Source organism: Lepidochelys olivacea (assembly GCF_965140295.1).
Source record: "Lepidochelys olivacea isolate rLepOli2 genome assembly, chromosome: 3".
Classification (NCBI taxonomy): Eukaryota; Metazoa; Chordata; order Testudines; family Cheloniidae; genus Lepidochelys; species Lepidochelys olivacea.
This window is the reverse complement of record NC_140413.1, coordinates 41,355,216-41,375,131: the sequence shown is the minus strand read 5'-3', so window position 1 is coordinate 41,375,131 and position 19,916 is coordinate 41,355,216.

Sequence of the window (19,916 nt, the reverse complement as noted above, 5' to 3'; positions counted from 1 at the left end):
CATTTCCTTCTCTTTTAATCAACAGTGCTAAATTCATGTAGATGCCTCTGCAGCACCAGAGCTCTCTGAAAGCTGATGCTGAAAGCCAAGCAGTACTATTTTTCAATAAATCGCAAGCTAGTAACTTGAATATGATGTTCTGGGGATTTGCTCAATTAAAAAATCAGGGTTACAGTTTTAAACTATCTAAAATGGAAATAGCTTTTTACAAATTCAGTGATATCTAAAACCTATAACCATAAACTCTCCATTGTCATTCTGCTGTAAAAAAAACCAGTAATACACCTCACAACTGGGGTGATGAACCAAGGAAGCTACTTCTGATTACCATGCAGCAATAAGATGCATATACTAACTAGTTTCAGTGGCTATATTATGTGCTAGAAACAGTCTCTTAAATTCTGCTGATTCATGCAAGTAGATGTAAAAAATAATCTACTCTTTCCTTGTGGCTAGGATTTGGTGAATAGAACACACTACTCATGGTCTTGACAGGCTTAGTATAGTCACCATGTGCTATAAATATAAAACATTCTTTATGGAAATATTATTTTTTACTTGAGGGAAATTGTTTGAATTGAAGGGGAAAATGAGCAACCCAAACCCTGCTGAAAACTTTTGCTATCAAGGAAATAAGTGTACAATTTTCCCTCAGACTTTGCTGTGTTTAATCTTTTTCAACTTCACAGTAACTAGACTTCTGTCTGGCTGTTTTACACATTAGCAGAATGATCAGTTCAGTAGAAAAAGGTTAATAAAAATATCACCAACCAGCAAAAATCTGTTAAGACTTGCGCAGAACCAGGATAATTTTTCACAGCATGATTTAATTTCAGTAATGCCATCCATTCCCAGTGAGTCTTGATTTGTTTAAATATCAAAATTGATATAATATAGCATCAGTTTTCAGGAGCCCTATGTAGCAGCCATTTAGGTGGACACTAAGACGGATTCAATTACAGAATCAGGACCTTAGCTTGCATATATATATATATTGCAATGAGGTATTTTTCCACCAGTGATTCAAACAGAGGTCATTTTCCCCAGAAGAAAACGTTTCTCTTCCTATGCCTACTCCTGGACAACAGAGGTCCAAAATGTTTCTCAAACTGTCTGGTTAGAGTTTGTTTCTATGAATTCTTTAAAGAAGAGATTTACCTTCACATGTTTATTTAAGTGTCATAAATTTCATGTGACCAAGAGGATAAAATATACATCAGTGGAAAGGCTTTAGAAGTCAGAAGTGTGTTATATTTGAAGATGGTTCTGTATATTATCTTATCAAAGATTTATAGTGATTGCCTTAAAAAGGCAATATTTGCCAAGAATTGCCACACCATCATATCCGAGATGCCACAATATCTTTTCACTTTAGGGAAATACTGGAATGTATTACTATAAAAAACATTTTTAAAAATAATAAAATAATAAAATATTTCTAAATATAAATATTTAGAATTTAGAGAGACAAGTATTCAGCTGGTGTAAACTGGTGTAATTCCATAAGGAAAGTGATAGATAAAATAGAAAAATTAATTATGGCACTATATAAATCGATAGTATGCCCACACCTTGAATACTGTGTCCAGTTCTGGTCACCCCATCTCAAAAAGGATGTAGTGGATCTAGAACAGGTTTGAAGAAGGACAACAAAGATGATCGAGGCTATGGAGTACCTTCCATATGAGGGAAGACTAAAACAATTAGGGCTGTTCAGCTTAGAATAGAGAAAACTAAGGGGGGATATGATAGAGGTCTATAAAATCATGAATGGTGTGGAAAAAGTGAATAGAGAATTGTTATTTACTTTTCCCACAATACAAAAATCAGAAGTCACCCAATAAACTTAATAGGTAGCAGGTTTAATAAAAACAACAGAAAGTACTTTTTTCCGCACAACACACAATTAACCTGTGAAACTCATTGCCCTGGGATTTTGTGAGGGCCAAAAATATCATTGGGTTAAAAAAAAGAACTAGATAAGTTCATGGAGGATAGGTCCATCAATGGCTATTAGCCAAGATGGCCAGGGATGCAACCCCATGCTCAGGGCAACCCTAAACCTCTGACTACCAAAAGCTGGGAGGGGAAGACAGGGGCAGATCACTGTTCTGTAGACTCCCCTGAAGCTCTGACACTGACCACTGTGAGAGACAGTATACTGGGCTAAATGGGCCACTGGTCTAGCCCAGTATGGCTGTTCTTATTGTATAATCTTATATACCTGACATTAAGTAATAGACAGTGACTGGGCACTCTGAAACATTTGTAGAGGTCATTTTGTTTTCCATTTAGAAATCTGACTTTGTATCCTAAATTAGTTCAGAAGAGAAAAGAATTTAGAAGTCTCATAATAGTCTCTAGAGGCTAAGATGCACTATCTAGTTAAGTGAGTAAAAGGGTAAGGAGCCAGGAGCTCATAAAAGCTGTTACTAGCTCTAGCATTGACTCACTCTGTGACTATGGGCAAATCATTTAACTTTACGTGTTCCAGTTCCCCATCTGTTGTAAAAGACCCACAGCAGAACCCAGCCTCAGTTCATTGCCCTCAGCTAGTTCAGTTAATGAACCTGGCTTCTCAAATAGTGTTCCACACCCACAGCTGTGTATCTGGTTCCACTTCCTGTTTCCTGCTCCTGCTCTCAGCTCTCTCCTTGCTCCTAGATCCTGTTCCTGGTCTCTGGCTCTTGGTTCCTTCTCCTGGCTCTGCTCTATCTGATACTCTTGTTGCAAGCTCTGACTCCTGGCTTCGGCTCGATCCCTCGACTTGGCATTCAGCTTCTGACCTTGGCTCCTGCTTCCTGGTTCTTGGATTTGGCTCACTCCCTGGGCTTGGTGTGACAATCAGAGTCTAGACACCCAAAGGAGAGAACAGGAGGTCTGAACCTCACAGAATAAGCAATTGAATCACTTGGCTGTATACAATGTAATTATGTATAAATATATGTCAAATAAAATCTTTCATGAAAGCATGTAGTGTTATGAACTTGATGGTCATTAGGAGATATGTGTCCCGGTTATGGTTATGAATGGATGCACGTTATCTATGGTCTGGTCTACAATACATAGGTTGATATAAGGCAGCTTGCATCGACCTAACTATGTCAGTGTACATACTACAGCCTTGTCCTGCTGATGTAAGTGCCCTACTATACCGACATAATAAACCCTACTCCTCTCATGGAGGTGTAGTTAGGGCGACACAGTGTCTGTGTAGACACTGCATTACTTACATGGCTTTTGGCTGTCTTGTCAATTTCACAGCTCCTTTTAGGGCTCCACTCTGGAGCCGTGAAATTGACAAGAAAGCCAAGCAGCTGGAGCCCGGCTGCCTCCAGCTCCCCACTCCCAACTGGGCTGTGCCTGTCTGGCTCCCCACTCCCTGCTCAGGGATGCGAGAAGCCTGGCCGGCTGCCCCACACTCCCAGTGGGGAGGCAAGAAGCCGTCCAGCTGCCCCCCACTCCTGGCTGGGAGCAGGGAGCTGAGATTCTGGAGGCAGCTGGGGCTCCCAGTGGGGAGCTGCATGGAGCTGAGAGCCCTGGCTCTCAGCCCCCCACACTGTGGCTCTTAACTCGGTGGAAGCGTACCTAGTGACATAGGTTGACTTAAGTCTGTAGTGTAGACATGCCCTATGTGTAGAACATCACCTCACAGCAGTGCGAGGAAGGAATCAGATAGCCAGGAGCACCTCACAAAGTTAATTACACAAAACTAACCCCAAACCTTAACATTGTACAACCCAAGAAAAGATAATTGTGCACCATTAAAGTTAATGGAAAGACATTGACACTGAAAAGAAAACCCTTGCCTTGGAAAACCAAGGAAGGAGGGAGCTTCCTCTGCTCTGTGTAAACATGAATTATCATAGTCTGAGAGAAAGGAAAAACAATAGGGCAAGCCCTGTTAAAAGGGAAGACCTTCGAAGCGAAGGCTATTCAGAAATCGAGGGTCAGAATGCAAACTGGGTGCTGTCTATGAAACACTGGATCCCTTCTAGGACAGAAGGCAAGCTGAGAAAGTGCCCAGACGCAATAGCTAGCTTGTATTAGAAAAGGGAATCTAGATAATATAGTAGTGTAAAGCCTGAGGTTGAAACTTTATGTTTAGTTTCTGTGTAACTTTTGTGTGTTTGCTTTTCCTTACTATTTCTTCTTTGAATCTATGATTTTTCTATTAAATAAACTTTTTTTATTTTCCCCCTGAGCAGGTCTCTGTTGTGCAAACTGGGTGGAGTGCACGGCCCAAGTGGATTGGTAACTGAGGGCAGGTTTCACTCCTTTGAGGTTGAGGAACAAGAAAGAAAAATCTGAGTGTCTGGTAGTTTAAGAACTCAGGGGGTGGATTTGGGGAGACTTGGAACTAGAAGGGCTGTTGGTCACCCTGCAAAGAGTACTGAGGGTGAAAGTGAGGGTGAGATGTTTACGCTTGCAGACTGGCTACTGGTGTCAGAGCTCTGGGCCATAGCAGCACAGGATTAAGGCTCCCAAAGTTACAAGGCAGGTGGTAACAGAACCCCTTACTGGTCTGAGTGATCCCCACAATGTCAAACTTGGTATACGGCTTCTAACCCCGGCATTGGGCCCTAGTTCCTGGCTCCCAACTCCTGGTCACTCCCCGGGCTTAGTAACTCTGCTCCTGATTTGGGTTCTGGCCACTGCACTTGGTGCCTCCTGTTCCAACCATTAGGCCACCTTTACACCCTGACCATTAGACATGGCCATCCATGGCCCAGGCCTTACCATCTATAAGGACAATAAGATATACTGGCCTGCCTCTGCAGGGGGTTAATGAGAATTAACTGTTTGCCATATAGCACTTTGGAAACATTAACTCCCAAATATTCATGTTTTTCTTCATCAAAAACTATTTCCTGATTCAGCACAAATGTCTGTTTCTGCTTAGAGCAAAATCAGGATTCAGATGTATTAGCTTGGTTCCTGCAGCTCAGAATTGAGGTAAACTGACAGCAATGTGTGGATAAATTTGCTTAGTGCCTGCTTTTGCTATACCTGGCTCTAGAAAGTGCTATGCGTCTTTTACTTTCACAAACCCCAGATTTACAAAACAATATACAACTTGATGTGGATCTCTGCTGAATGTGGTTTTATAATATGTTAGTCCTTCACGTATGGTAGTCAATGAAATATGGTTTTATACAGATGACTAGGTTATAAGTGGGACATAAACTGATGCTCTAAATCAGTGGTGGGCAACCTGCAGCCTGCTGGCTGCACACGGCCCGTCAGGGTAATCCACTGGCGGGCCGCGAGACAGTATTTACATTGACCATCCGCTGGCATGGCCACCCGCAACTCCCATTGGCTGGGAACGGCAAACCGCAGCCACTGGGAGCTGTGGGCGTCCATGCCTGCGGATGGTCAATGTAAGCACTGTCTTGCGGCCCACCAGTGAATTACCCTGATGGGCCATGTGCAGCCGGCGATCCGCAGGTTTCCCACCATTGCTCTAAATATTTCAGTATGTGAAGCATTAGAAAAACTATCCATTGTCTTCTGAGCTTAAGTTTTAAAATAAAAATATACAATAGGTAATTTCATTAGCTGTGTCCAAAAGAAATCTCTTTTAAAAATTAAAAAAAATGTCCAGTTTATGCACCTGCGGTATGTCAGGTGAATTTTCTCTCTAGACTTCCACTTCCTTTACACTTCTTTGAGCCCAAATCTCTGTTGCTTCCAACTTTGCTATTTCTTGAATGTAATGGAGATGAGGAAGCCACAGGCCCAGTTGCAGTCCCCTGATCCTCTAACAGAATTTAGAGGATAAGTAGGGGCTATGCCAATTTCTGCCAGTAGAGGAAACTGCACTAGTGGAGGATTAGGCCCAGTGAAGTCTGACTCCGCTATGACCCCTCCTTCTCCGACTCCCAATATGTCCTCTCCTCCCCTTTATGCCTGGAGTGAGTGGCAGCTGGCTTTACTGCATCATAAACTGCCCCTACACAGGGGAAATTCTCCAGTGGTCATCCCCAAGTGTTCTGAGTGAACTTGGTGAACCAGAGGATCCTGCACTTATATCAATCTATGTGGTCTTTATCCTTCAGTCTCCTTTTTTCCCACCGAATAAGTAATGAAATATGAATCCCCATACATTCATTTCTGAAAACAAAGCATTTAAATGCCAGACAGAAGAGGTCCGGTGGTGATAAGTGAAGTGTCCGATCATCGCTGTGTGTTGATGGAAAAGCCATAGGAAGAAGCCAACACATGAACTGGAATAGAGATATTAGCTAGGAAGAGTGTTTTGTATGACTAGCCAGTTGGTCTGAAATAAGGAGGAATTTCATTCTGCTATGAATGCAGAGTGAAGTCTAACATAATGAATAATACTTCCCCTGAACTGCAGTGCAAGCTGTAGTCATGTCCAGAAGGACATAGAAAAAGACCTAGTAGTGCGGGAGATGAGAGGTGAGCAGGAAACAATTTTCCCATCCTGTGAATATCTTGAGAGTTCAGAATTTTTCCCCATGTTGAATCAGGATGAAGAATAGAAATTGTGAAAATATTTGTGAACCAAAAAATGTAACTTTTTTTTTCATTTTGAGTCAATGGAAACATTTCATTTGATGATTTTTAATCATTTTATTTCAATTTTGACCTTTTTAACTTTTTTCAATCTACTTAACTTAAATTTCTAACTGAAAAGTCACTTCAAACCAGAAAAAAAAAACTTTTTCAACAGAAAATATTCAAATGAAGTCTTTGGACAATGGAAAACTTTTGTTCTAAACATATTGTTGAGTCGGGAACTCTGGTGAACCTGATCCCGTTTGGGTTTTGATGTATTGGCATTTTTCAATAAAACAAAAAATATTGTTAAAACAAAAAACACCAGTTCTATAGGAGGGTGAGTGTATCAGGTTTTTTGTTTGTTTTTTGGGGTATCTAAGACGTGAATTAAAGTACTTGCCGAAACCAAACAAGTTAGTAAACCCCCACAGTAATCCATCGGATGCATTTTTGTTTGTTTTTGTTTTCCTAGAATTAGACTCAGCAGTCTTATTATATCTGGGCCTTTTATACTATGCAGAATATGCTTCTGTGGAAATTTCCAACTGTACCCTTTACCTCCTTTAACAAGTGTCATTAAAGATTATGCAAAATGCATATGAACATATATTATTCTATTCATAACCTACTCCATGATTATTACAATGGACAATATAACCATTTTTTTCCTAGGGAGAATTGCATTTGCAGTTTCTACACAATGCTCAAGCAAAGTGACTTGCCCAAGCATTTCTGAAATTTTAGCCCTTGAAATGAATATTATATGATCAAGAGACAGATTGTGGTTCATTTTCTTACAATGATTAATACCTTGCTTTACAAGAAGTCTAACTGAAGCCAAGGGTGTAAGATGCTACTCAATTTGTTAGAGCATGATAATCCGACTTTAAATTTGTGAATTAGTTGTAATAATTTGTAAAAGGAAAAAACAAATTCTCACACAGTTATCAGAGCTGATGAGGTGGTATTCAGATGTTAGCTGGCAGAAGAGAAGAGATGAGGTTAGGTCACCAGACCAGGTGAAAATGTGAGACCTGAGTAGGTCTGTTAATACTGCAGGAGCTTAAGTGTTTTGAGATGAAAAGAAATAGAATTTGAAGACTGTGAATTGGTAACAAAAATCAAGCAACTTCCATTGGTCTTGTCCCCAAGGAAGTGTCTGAAGCTGCAATAGGAGTACAAAGTGCATTGTGTTCAGCAAATACAGAATCTATTTCACAACCTGAAAATCTACTTTGAACAAACAATAGGCCTACTAACCAATCAAGTGGAACAAATTACAACTGTCAACATCATAGCAGCTGTACTAACTTGGTTATTTAGCATGACCCTACAGCAGAAGAGAAATTAGATGTTCTGATAACATTTAGACAAGTTAAAGTGATCAGCAGTCTGGCTTGGCAAACAGCATAAACTATAGAATGAAGAGGCCTTCTAGAGAGGCCTTCTCAGAAATATGGCTTGTGTGCTAAACTCCCGTGCTAGCATCACCCAAGAAAAGAAAAACATAATTGCACAGTTACTAGCTAATTACTGCTCTTGTGTAATTTCTAAGCAATACACGTTTGTTGATGGTGAAATCTTTTCCCAGTATCTTGAAAGACATAGTGGAACTGATATATAATCGCTGATCAAATTTTGTTTTCATCAAAGGAAGGTTTTGAGAGCCACCTGTGTGATCTTCTCAGTGCTATCATCTGGGGGGGGGAAAGTATTTTATTTAAATATACAGTATATATCCAAAGCAGCATCTATCCCTTTCTCTAGACGCCCTTTGGCAATTTTAAATATTGAGGTGTATCTGCTATGGAGGGGACTACAACTCCCATCAGTCCCCTCCCCAGTGCACTTCCTCGGACCAGATAAGCAGCAGTAGGCTCTGCCTGGGAGTGGGAAGGGTCTGATGGCAGCAGGGAGCTGGGGAGAATGATGGGCAGACCTACATGTGGAACAGGCTTATAACTGCTTCTCATCACATCTGAGTACAGATCTGTGCAGGGCTTATGAGGGAGCAGCAGTGACTGGGGAAGAAGCAGTGCAGAGAGGGGTTGCCATCTGTCCAGTTTTCATCCAGACAGTCCGGGTTTCAACTTGTATGTCCGGGTGCCATTTGACAAGCCCTGATGTCCTGTTCTTTTGATCTGTGGCAACCCTAAGCGAAAGGAAGGAAGGAGTGCAGCAGCCACTGCTGCCTCAAATGCCAAGCTGTTCATGTGGCTTGCAATGGCATGTGGCATGCAGTGGGGAGTCTGGGGGGGAAGACGGGGAGAGGGGGGTGCAGAAGAGTTGGAACAGGATTGAGGCCTCGAGGGAGGAGGCGGAGCAGGGGCAGGATCTTGGGGCAGGGGTGTGGTCTCAGGGGGTCCTGTGCCATTACAAAGGTGGCAACCCTAGAGAGGGGCCCCAGAGAGAGACCTTAAGTGAGCCTGCTTGGAAACCCGCACATACTTATTTGCCTGAATAGAGACTGGACTGGAGAGGGCCATCCATGCACCAGGCCTGAAGAGCCCAGACTTTCTATTGGACTGCCCCAAATTGGATCCGCTGTTGCTCACTTTGAACTGTAACTGTTCAAACCTCTATACCTAGGATATTTGCAAACTTTCTCCATTCCTGCCAGCCCTCATAAAAACCTTTCCCTCTGCCATGTGTCCGAGTGGTTATTGGGACCCCGAGCCAACAAGACTTGGTGCTGAAGCACCTACAGAGGGTGTCTCCAAGACGCAGTACCCCAAGCACGCTACTGGCATACTAAGGAGTTGGGGTACAGAGTAAGCCCAATACATACAATACAGTCATAAAATAGACCCCTTCTGTCATCCCCACTTTCAACAGTTAATAATCATATACACAGCAATCAGCAATAATCCAGCAGCAAAGTCACAGTAAATAGCTTTAAGATCTCCCACCAGAGCCTTTGCATTCATTCACAGGTAGGGAATACAAAGGCCTTGCTGCCAGGAAAAGGTAATATTGTTATTTTTTAATTTCATACCCACTGTTGGCAGCTCAGCGAGTGGCTCAGAATACCTTAGAACTGCACTGTGCGCATCATTCATTGACGGCTATTTGGAGAGGGTGACAAACCATGGCCTTGACTCCTCCCTGCCCTTCCCCAGCCCTTTGGGGTCTTTATGTCTTCCTACCCCCTTTTTGGGTCACACTGAGAGAGTAGTCTCTACACTTCCCCTAACCTCAGTGACTGCATTGTGACAGCCCCTTGCATAGGCCACAGAGGAGAGGTGGGGAGGCCTATGTGAAGGACTGTCACAGTCTAGCCTATATGGATAAGGAAGGAAGAGAATAAGAAAGCGAGGCATGGCTTCTTATATGCTGGATATTCTCCCTGGGGAGCTGCAGTTCACCAAAACTCCATTAACTTTACAATTGTGACTTACACTGCATGGGTTTTATTGCACAGATGAACAGTAGCTGTTCCCTGCTAGGACTGTCCTACTTTCGCATGATTCAATTGTTACCTCAGAGCTTTCGTTTGTTGGTGCTCCTGGCTGCAGATGTTGTTTCCAGTTCTTTCGTTTCTGCTAGTTTGTCTGTGACAATTATCTGCAGATGATAAAAGCCAAAGTTAAGATCTTGAAGTATATTCAGAAAGCTGCAAAATATACAAAGCTCTGACCACAGGCTCTGCAATATAATAGATAATACTTATCGCCAAAAAACAGGCAGCAGAGCAGCCAGTCAGCTTTCGCGTGCACTAATATGATCACACTGTAAAAACTGAAAAGAGGATACTGTTGCACTGACGGATAATTTCGCCAATTACATTTCTTTTCAGTTACCATATTTTCCCACATGAATACTTCTTTGATTCTGTTAAAAGGGTTTTCTTGGATCTGGGCTTTACAATTAAAACAAAATTGGTAGCCATGCTTTTTGGATAAAATAGAAAGCAAAATAGAAACAAATGCAAATCAAGGAAGGCTGTATTGGCTCAGATGCGCCTTGCGTTCCAGATGATTTGTAGCCTGTCATCCAGGCAGAGTAAAACAAAAATCACCCCAGTGTGAGGGAATCTTCTAGTGGTGTAAAGAGGACATAATAGCTACTATGCTGCCCCATCCCTCTGGCCACTGTAAAGGGCACGGTCCAGGGAGAAGAGACCTGGCAGGGACTTCACTTAGCCTTGGTATCACATCGCTGCCATAGCCCCCTTGATAGTCCTTGGAGCAGTGCTTAGGATGCTGTAATTTATGCCAGGGGGCTGACCTGGTACACAGCTGGCCCAGGTCGGGATGGAGGTTGCAAAAGTATTTTAAAGTATCTGAGTAGTGCGTGCTCCTTGTCTGCAGCTGAGAATCTGGGCCATTAATATTGAAATCATTTAACTTATGTTTATAGTATGAATGCTTGCTGGTGACATGCCTTTGCTCCCAAGTTACCAAAAGGAAATAAAAAACTGTGATGAAATAAACTACTGATAAATGAGATGAATGCCACAAGAAATCAGGTAGCAGCAGCTCTGCCTATGTCTTACCAGCTAGTCACTTTGATGGGGGATGGGGTGTAGATAGCTAGTAAAAGTTACGATTTCTGTGTGCTGCATCGTTTCAACTTCTATCACTTGGCACTTTGCAGAGGGTGCTGCCATTTTCTGAGGCAGAGAGGATACAGCATGTTACAGAGCAGACTCAGGGCAAAATACTCAGACTTAGGTGAATATTCACACTTTAGGCACCTATATAAGTGGCCTGATTTTCTGAGTTGTTGAGTGCCTGCAGTTTGCTAGAACACAACAAGGGAATGGGCCTTATCATGTTCTCAGAGAGACTTTACTTATGTTCCTTCTTCTTTTGCTTTGGCCCTTCGTCTAAAAGGACATCCATTTTTATGAAGCTGGACCAGTTTAGATGCTGGTAGATTTTTACTTATCAACAAAAATGGCACAAGAGGATTTACTCTCCACTGCGAAAGCCAACATAAGGTCTAGACATCACCTGAGTTCCACATAAATCCGCTAAACAATACATTTAAAAGGTAGAGAAGGGGTGAATTTTGCTCACAGTGATCTTCATATCTACAAAGCAGTGGTGGAAGTGTATTCATTTCCACAGAATGAAAAGAGAAGGCTACTATTACACATTTCTCAAGTCAAGATTTTTGCCATAGAAACTTGATAATTATGCTAATTAGTACAAAGTAATTTGCTTTAGAGTAGCAGCAATAAATGATGAAAGATTAAAAAGGGCAGCCATTTGGCTAGATAACAAGGCTTATTTATGAGTTTACATCCTAAAGATAAAAGTGTGTCATTAAAGCTGTACATCATATCATTGTTTTGTCTGTATGTTCTAGTAAGTAAACTATTATGAGAATATGATCAAGTAGGCTTCATGCACAGATAAGCACCTTGTTGTGCCCAAAAAGCAGATCCTTGTATGAGTAATGGCATTGTTGTATTTTTCCTGATAAACCTCAGTCCTGACACAAGTTTAATTACAGGCTGGGCAAAAATTCAGCTCAATTTCTTTCTGCATCATTAACTGTCAGCAAAATGACTTCAGATTTATTAGGGTTCTCTAATCTATCATTGACTCTGTGGTCAAACTGAAACCCCTTGGGGTCCAAACCAGCCTGAGCTCCAGATCAACAGAAATGGAAGCACCAGTGTATCTGCCCAATGGAAGGTCTTCTCCTGAGGAGGATGTTTCCACTTTCCTGCGGGAAGATTGTTCAGTAGACACAGAGTACCTCATAACAGCTCTCTTCCTATTTGTGAAGCTTGCAGTGTGAGGGGAAGGTTCTTCCCCACTGAATAGAATAGCAGTGAGATAGAAAAGAATTCAAAAGAGCTCAAGGCCTGGATTCACTGAGCTTCCCTTGGCTGCTGACAGTAAAGGACATGAGTTCTAGGGCTGGAATAACTCCCATGGGCTCCTAAGCAGTGCATGGGCTTCACAAGCAGTGTGAAAAGCACAGAGTTTGTATAGCACACTCCACTCCCTTTTGGCTGTTCCTGAGGGATAGGTTGGTGTGGTGTTTTAGCTTCTGAGACTTAACCAAACTTTCACCAGAATAAACTAGCCTGTAGCTGAGCCAGCATCCATGACTCATGACTTTTCAGGGCTTGGAAATAGGAGGGAGAGGTCCAGATGATCTTCTGACATACACCAGTTTTATACAAGTGTAACTGCATTTGCTTTACTAGATTCTACACTTGATTTACACTGTTGTAAAAGAGGGAAGAATCTTGGATTTTTTTTAGTATTTACTAGACACTGTAATCACTGTCTCGTGATACTAGCTAGCATTTAGTGACACAGTGGATAAATAACCTAACTTTTCAAAGACTCTGGAAAACTTTCTTTGTGATCTCTCCTTTCTGTACTTCTGCTGGTAGGCAATAGAGGCCAAGAGCTTTCTTACTTTTCATGTTGCTCAATCCTTCTTCAGTGTCTTCTTCTAGGACTGGTACCCCTAGACCAGTGATAAGCTGCCAAAATCTTAACAACAAGTTCCCTCCTCACCCCACGAGGGGGTTGTGGCCCACCCCCGCCCCCTGGGACTCCTGCCCCATCCAACCCCCCGCATTCCTTGACGCCCCACTCGGCACCCCTGCCCCATCTACCCCTTTCCCCGTCCCCTGACTGCCCCCAGAACCAGGCAGGAGGGTCTCGTGGGCCACTGTAGTGGGTGCCCACCCCGCCCCTAAGAGCCAGAGGGACCTGCCAGGGCGAGGTGGGGAATCCCGGCGGTGCTTACCTGGGGCAGCTCCCGGGAAGCATCCGGCAGGTCCCTCTGGCTCTAGGGGCGTGGGAGCATAGCTGGGGGGAACGGGGGAGCAGCCGCTCCCCCCACTGATCACATCAAAAGTGGCACCTTAGGTGCCGACTCCCTGGGTGCTCTGGGGCTGGAGCCCCCACGGGGAAAATTTGGTGGGTGCAGAGCACCCACCAGCAGCTCCCTGCCCCATCCCCACCCCAGCTCACCTCACGTCTGCTCTGCCTCCTCCCCTGAATGCGCCGCCCTGCTCTGCTTCTAACCCCACCCCCACCCCCCCACCCGGCTTCCCGCAAATCAGCTGTTCATGCGGGAAGCCAGGGAGGGCTGAGATGCAGGCAGCGGCTTCGCTCTCAGGCCCAGGGTGACGGAGGTGAGCTGGGGCGGGGAGCGGTTCCCCTGCACGCCGCCTCTCCTCCCCCTCCCCAGGTTACCTGCTGCGGCGTGAGCGACCCTCCTCGTGCCCCGCCCAAGCTCACCTCCGCTCCGCCTCCCTGGGCCTAAGCGCGAAGCCGCTGCCTGCTTCTCAGCCCCGGAGCACCCACGGAGTCGGCACCTAAGGCACCACTTTTGGCTGGTGTTTAAATTTAGAAGCCCTTTTAGAACCAGTTCTCCCTCGCAGGACAACCAGGTCTAAAAAGGCTTCTAAATTTAACAACCGGTTCTAGCGAACGGATATGAACCGGCTCCAGCGCATCACTGCCCTAGACCCAGCTTTGGTTTTATCATACACCATTGTTCTCTTCGATTATCTTCATTCATAAACTTTTCATTAGTAATAATAAGCCTTAAGTAGTAATAATAATTAGGGCTGTCAGTTAATCACAGTTAACTCATGCAAATAACTCAAAAAAAGTAATCGCAATTAATCGCAGTTTTAATCACATTGTTGAACAACAGAATACCAAATGAAATTTATTAACTATTTTGAATGTTTTTATACATTTTCAAATATATTGATTTCAATTACAACACAGAGAACAGTGTACAGTGATCACTTTATATTATTATTTTTATTACAAATATTTGCATTGTAAAAATGATAAAAGAAATAGCATTTTTCAATTCACCTCATACAAGTACTGTAGTGCAATCTCTTTATCATGAAAGTACAACTTACAAATGTAGATTTTTTTGTTATATAACTGCACTCAGAAACAAAACAATGTAAAACTTTAGAGCCAACTAGTCTACTTAGTCCTACTTCTTGTTCAGCCAATCACTAAGACAAACAAGTTTGTTTACATTTACAGGAGATAATGCTGCCCACTTCTTATTTACAATGTCACCTGAAAGTGAAAACAGGTGTTCGCATGGCAAGGTTTTGTAGCCGGCATTGCAAGGTATTTATGTGCTAGGTATGCTAAATATTCCTATGCCCCTTCATGCTTTGGCCACCATTCCAGAGGACATGCTTCCATGCTGATGACGCTCGTTAAAAAAATAATGAGTTAATTAAATTTGAGACTGAACTTCTTGGACGAGAATTGTATGTCTCCTACTCTGTGCTTTACCCACATTCTGTCATATATTTCATGTTATGGCAGTCTCGGATGACTACCCCAGCATATGTTGTTCCATTTAAGAACACTTTCACTTCAGAAAATGCAAAGAAGGTACCAATGTGAGATTTCTAAAGATAGTGTCAAGGCTGATACCCCACTCTGGCACTTTGAGTGCAGAAGGTGGGGGCCCGCAAGGATTTTAAAAATTAATACTTGCCACTCCAGGCTTGTATTAACCTCCCAAGGTTACAGTTTCTCTCTGACCTTGGCTTGGTAAACGCTGCCACCGCCCAAATGCAAAACTCCTTTTAGATCCCAGGAAGACGCACTTGGGAATTCCTTCCTGTGGGGTACCCTCAAGCCCTTCCACCACCACCACCCCTCCAGGGAAGAGCTGAGAAAGAAAACAAAGGAAATTAGCTGTTAACACCAGCTAATTAGACAACATATGCACAAACTTCTTAGGACACCAAAATTCAATCCTGTTCTTAAAAAAGGTGAATTTTATTAAAACCAAAAAGAAAGAAAATACCTCTGGAACTTAGGCATTTGCTAGATTTTAAAAGAACAATTCCAAAAATCAAGCACCCAAAATAGCTTTCTTGGGGGTTCAGCTTAAAGGTTACAAGCAAACAAAAGCATCTGGTGTTAGGACAGAGGAGTCCACAAGCCAATGAGAAATAAAAGAAATAACCCTAATCATGTCTTTCTACACATTCCCTAATTTACTTACATATCTGAGGCTTCGGATAAGTAGGTTCAAGGTATGAACTGATAATCTGTAATCATACCAGGCTTAAATATGCTTAAAGCATTGCTTCTCCATGTCCTTGCAGCCCAGAGAGAACAGACAAAGGGAAAGTTTCTTTCCCAATTTGAAAAAGTTCTACCTTCCCATTGGTCTGAGCGATTGGCTGAACAAGAAGTAGGACTGAGTGGACTTGTAGGCTCTAAAGTTTTACACTGTTTTATTTTGAGTGCAATTTTTTGTACATAATTCTACATTTCTAAGTTCAATTTTAATGATAAAGAGATTGCACTACACTACTTGTATTAGGTGAATTGAAAAATACTGTTTCTTTTGTTTCTTTTTTACAGTGCAAATATTTGTAATAAAAAATAAATATAAAGTGAGCACTGTACACGATGTATTCTGTGTTGTAATTGATATCAATATATTTGAAAATGTAGAAAACATCCAAAAATATTTAAATAAATGATATTATATTATTGTTTAACAGCACAAGTAATCATGTGATTAATCACAAATATTTTAATCACTTGACAGCCCTAATAATAATAATGTATTTATTATTTCTATATAATTCTTCCTGTACCACAAATACAAAGCTTATGGAAGTAAGTTTTTTTATGGCTGAAATGAAAAACAATCAAGTGAGGTACATTGCTGTGAACTCTTTTTTTATGAGACTTTCCCTTGTAGGAGCAATACTAAAAGGGCAATATCAACGCTGTTTTGCTTCATTAGCCTGCAGAGCATACAATGGGCTCCCAAATTAAGATTCCCCTGCAAGAATATTTTAGTCTCAGGATTAAATGTGAACTACATGTTGAGTATCAGCAGAATCACCATAGAAATGAAGTAATAGTGCTCAAAGTAGCATAAGAGATAATTAATCCCTTGGGAGCCACAACTCACAGAATGCCCAAGGAACTGTCATTTAACATGAACCCATTATTTTCAATGACTTGGCAAGTCAGTGTGAATCAAAATTTCAGCCTGATACGTGAGAGGTTGCACATAACTCATTACTGTTAATTGTCTCACTTTTGCTGCAAAGATTGCGAATAGCATGACACATATCTGTGACTCTGGGAAAAGTTTCACACATCCTCACTAGATACAAGTTATCTTGCAGCGAGATCAGGAAACACATCCCCTGTCTTCTACTTTTAATTATTATTAAATTGTCATTAATATTTCCTTTAACGGACACAGTTTCTTATCCTTTTTTTCCTGTATTGCACGGTCTAAGGCAGGGGTTCTCAAATGGGAGATTGGGACCCCGCAGGGAGTCACGAGGTTATTACATGGAGGGGAGGGATCACGAGCTGTCGGACTCCACCCCAAACCCTGTTTTGTCTCCAGCATTTATAATTCTGTTAAATATATTTAAAAGTGTTTTTACTTTATAAGGGGAGGTTGCACTCAGAGGCTTGCTATGTGAAAGGGGTCACCGGTAGAAAAGTTTGAGAACCACTGGTCTAGGGCATACTCAAAGGTTTCAGTTAATGACGCTGGATTGTTATGGGGCCTGTAGAGAGCCAGGGTGGTTCTCCTCCGAACCAGAGGGTAAAGAGCCACCCTCTCAGCCTGAGTGGGCGGGGCCAGATCAAGTTTACGCCAACCCCCAGAAGGGGAGGGGTGGGACAGGAAGTACAAAGGGCAGGGCCCTTTGCCCAGTGAGAGCAGCACCAGGGAGGGAGAAAAACACAGGCTGCTCCCTCCAGACCCTGCTGCTGAGCCAGGGGAGGCCCTGGGCCCGGAGGAACCTGACCGGGAGGAAGGCCTGTGGCGACCAGGACTGCCAGCCGCTGAGCACCCGGAGAACCTGGAGGGGTCAGGCTGTAACCTGGGCCAGCGTGAGCCCGACACAGAGAGGGAGCTGGAGCTGCCAGCAGCTGAATACCCGGACAAGCTGGAGGGACCGGAGAGGCCCGCTGGAGAGACCGGGTAGGAAGTAGCCCAGGGGCAGAACTGCACCGTGTGATGGGTGTATGTGGTCAGCGGGGCGCGGATAGTCCCCCGCTGACCCAGTGGTGGGACCTTCTCCTCCCGCCACGGTCAGGGCCCTGGGCTGGAACGCAGTGGAGTTGGGTGGGCCTGCGTTCCCCTACCCCGGCCAGCCCGCCTTGGGTAGCAGAATCGCGCGCTGCCGACTCGTGCCGGTGCTCCCCGGCGCTTGAGCGGCGCGCTGCTGACTCCGGCTGGCACACCTTTTCCGCTAATTCCCCAGCACCCGAAAGGTGTGACTAAAGCCTGCCTGTGGGATCATAGCTCTCCATCGCCCCCTAGGGGCTCGGAGGACCGACTGAAACCTGTCACAGGGCCGTTGTTATTGATTCGTAGATTTTAAGGCTAGAAGTGAATTATCTCCAATTTTGACATCCTGTGTAACACAGGCTATAAAATTTACCCAGTAATTCTTGAATCAAGATCCATAATTTATGGTTGATCTAGGGCATCTCTTTTAGGAAGATGCCCAATCGTCATTTGCTGATCCAAGGGTTGGTGAATTCTTAGTGTTACGCATTTCAGTTTTTATTGATTTTCACTGATAAATTACCAGGTTTTTTTTATTAAAGGAGTTCAGTTTTTACTGATTTACACCCATTTATCAATCGACTGAGTATTTTTCTAGGTACTTATTTTTGTTAAACACTAAAGTTTTACACAATTGTTGTGTCCTACAGCTCTGAGACTGAAGCAGTTCCACAGTATAAAACACAGAACACACATGCATGGGAGGTTAGAAAATCAAATGTTAATATTGTGCTATGATTGGCTCACAAAGATACAGGGCCCACCTATTTCTTTTTGTCCATTTACTGTGGTGCTGAATTTAAACAATCAATCCTCCCCAGATAAAGATGTGTAATGCTCCCTATTCACCCGGATACCTCCTTTAGTGCCAGTCTCCTTCTGGATTTGGATGTACAGGCCTGGATTCCTCTTGATCCCACACAGCCAGTCTTGCTCTTTCTGTGGCTGGCTCCAGACACCCAAAAAAATGGCTTCTCCCTCCTCCAGGGACACTAGGGGAGGGCATCTCACTCCCTATTGGTCAGGCTAGCTCTTCTTCCCAGGGTTTCTCTTGTCAATCCTTTGACTCTACCCCTTCCTCTGAGCAGGTATGCCTGCTATCCTTCCCCAAATCAACAGAGGCCCTTGTTTTCCAGATAGTGCCTCTCCTCTCTCTCTCTGGGTTGCCAAGCAGACTGAGTCTGCCCTTGCCCTTCCCCTCGTCCCCCACACTCCCCACCAGGAACAGTGTGCCTCTTCTTGAGCTACCAGCACACAGAGCCCCAGGAACCTAGGTAGACTCCTTGGGGGTTACAGATAGATATGGTAAAATGGTAAACATGTGGCAAAGATATGCCTGAATACCAACAAGAAAATCAGTGCTTAGAAATTTTCAAGAGAAGTAAAGACGGGAGCGAAGAGGATGCATTGCGCTGGAAGTACTGCAGCATTAAGGTCAGTGCTCACGCTGACAGAATAAAGGAGCATGTTGAAAGCAAGCAACACACGAAGCTTAAAGAAGAAAGTGAGCTTCGGGATAAACAGTCAATATCAGGAGCTTTCACCAGGGTTTTGATGAAAGAGAGGACACAGCGTGATTGTGTCAATGAATCTGTGCTTGCTCTTTGTTTTGCTGGACAACCACTTGTTTATAGCAGAAGGGCCTATTGATGACTTTGTGTGACAATACTGTCCAGCAGCAAAAACCCTTCCTAATGCAGACAACCTCACTCATAAGTCAGGAGCGATGGAAGCTCCCTAAATGTGGGAACTGTGCCCCACCCCCTCACGCCGCCCCTTTCCTTCATGTCCCTGCCCTTGTGGAGCCCCTTCCCCCTACATTCCACCCCGTGCCGCCAATTCCCCTGATGCCCCACTTCCATAGTGCCACTTCCCCCGCCCTCACACCACCCCTTCTCCCATAGCCCCACCCTCGTGCCAGCTCTTCCCCCCAAAACCCTGTCCCCTGCTTGCTCCTCTCTGCCCCTCCCCTCATCGCTCACCCTTATGGCCAGTAAAAAGTCATGAGGCCATGTCCCCCTGGCTCCCCTGTTCTGGCATCCCCTTCGTAAGTATCTGCAAGAGAATGATGATGCTTTCAGATCTAAACTGATTGAAGGAATAGATAGAAATGTGGTGTCTAGTCTGTTTTTTGACTAGATGCTTTGCACTGTCCAATTCTTGGCCTTCTGTTTGCAGGGGTTTTTTTTATTTTAAAGCAAACAGACCCACATTTATTTTGCACTGACGTGACATTCATCCCCTCTGTTTACAGCCGCAGCAATAAATGACATGTTTGAGATGTACCAGCTAACTTGGGAAAATGTAGCCACAACTAACACACATTCTGCTTCCTACGTGGCTAAATTTACACAGGAGAT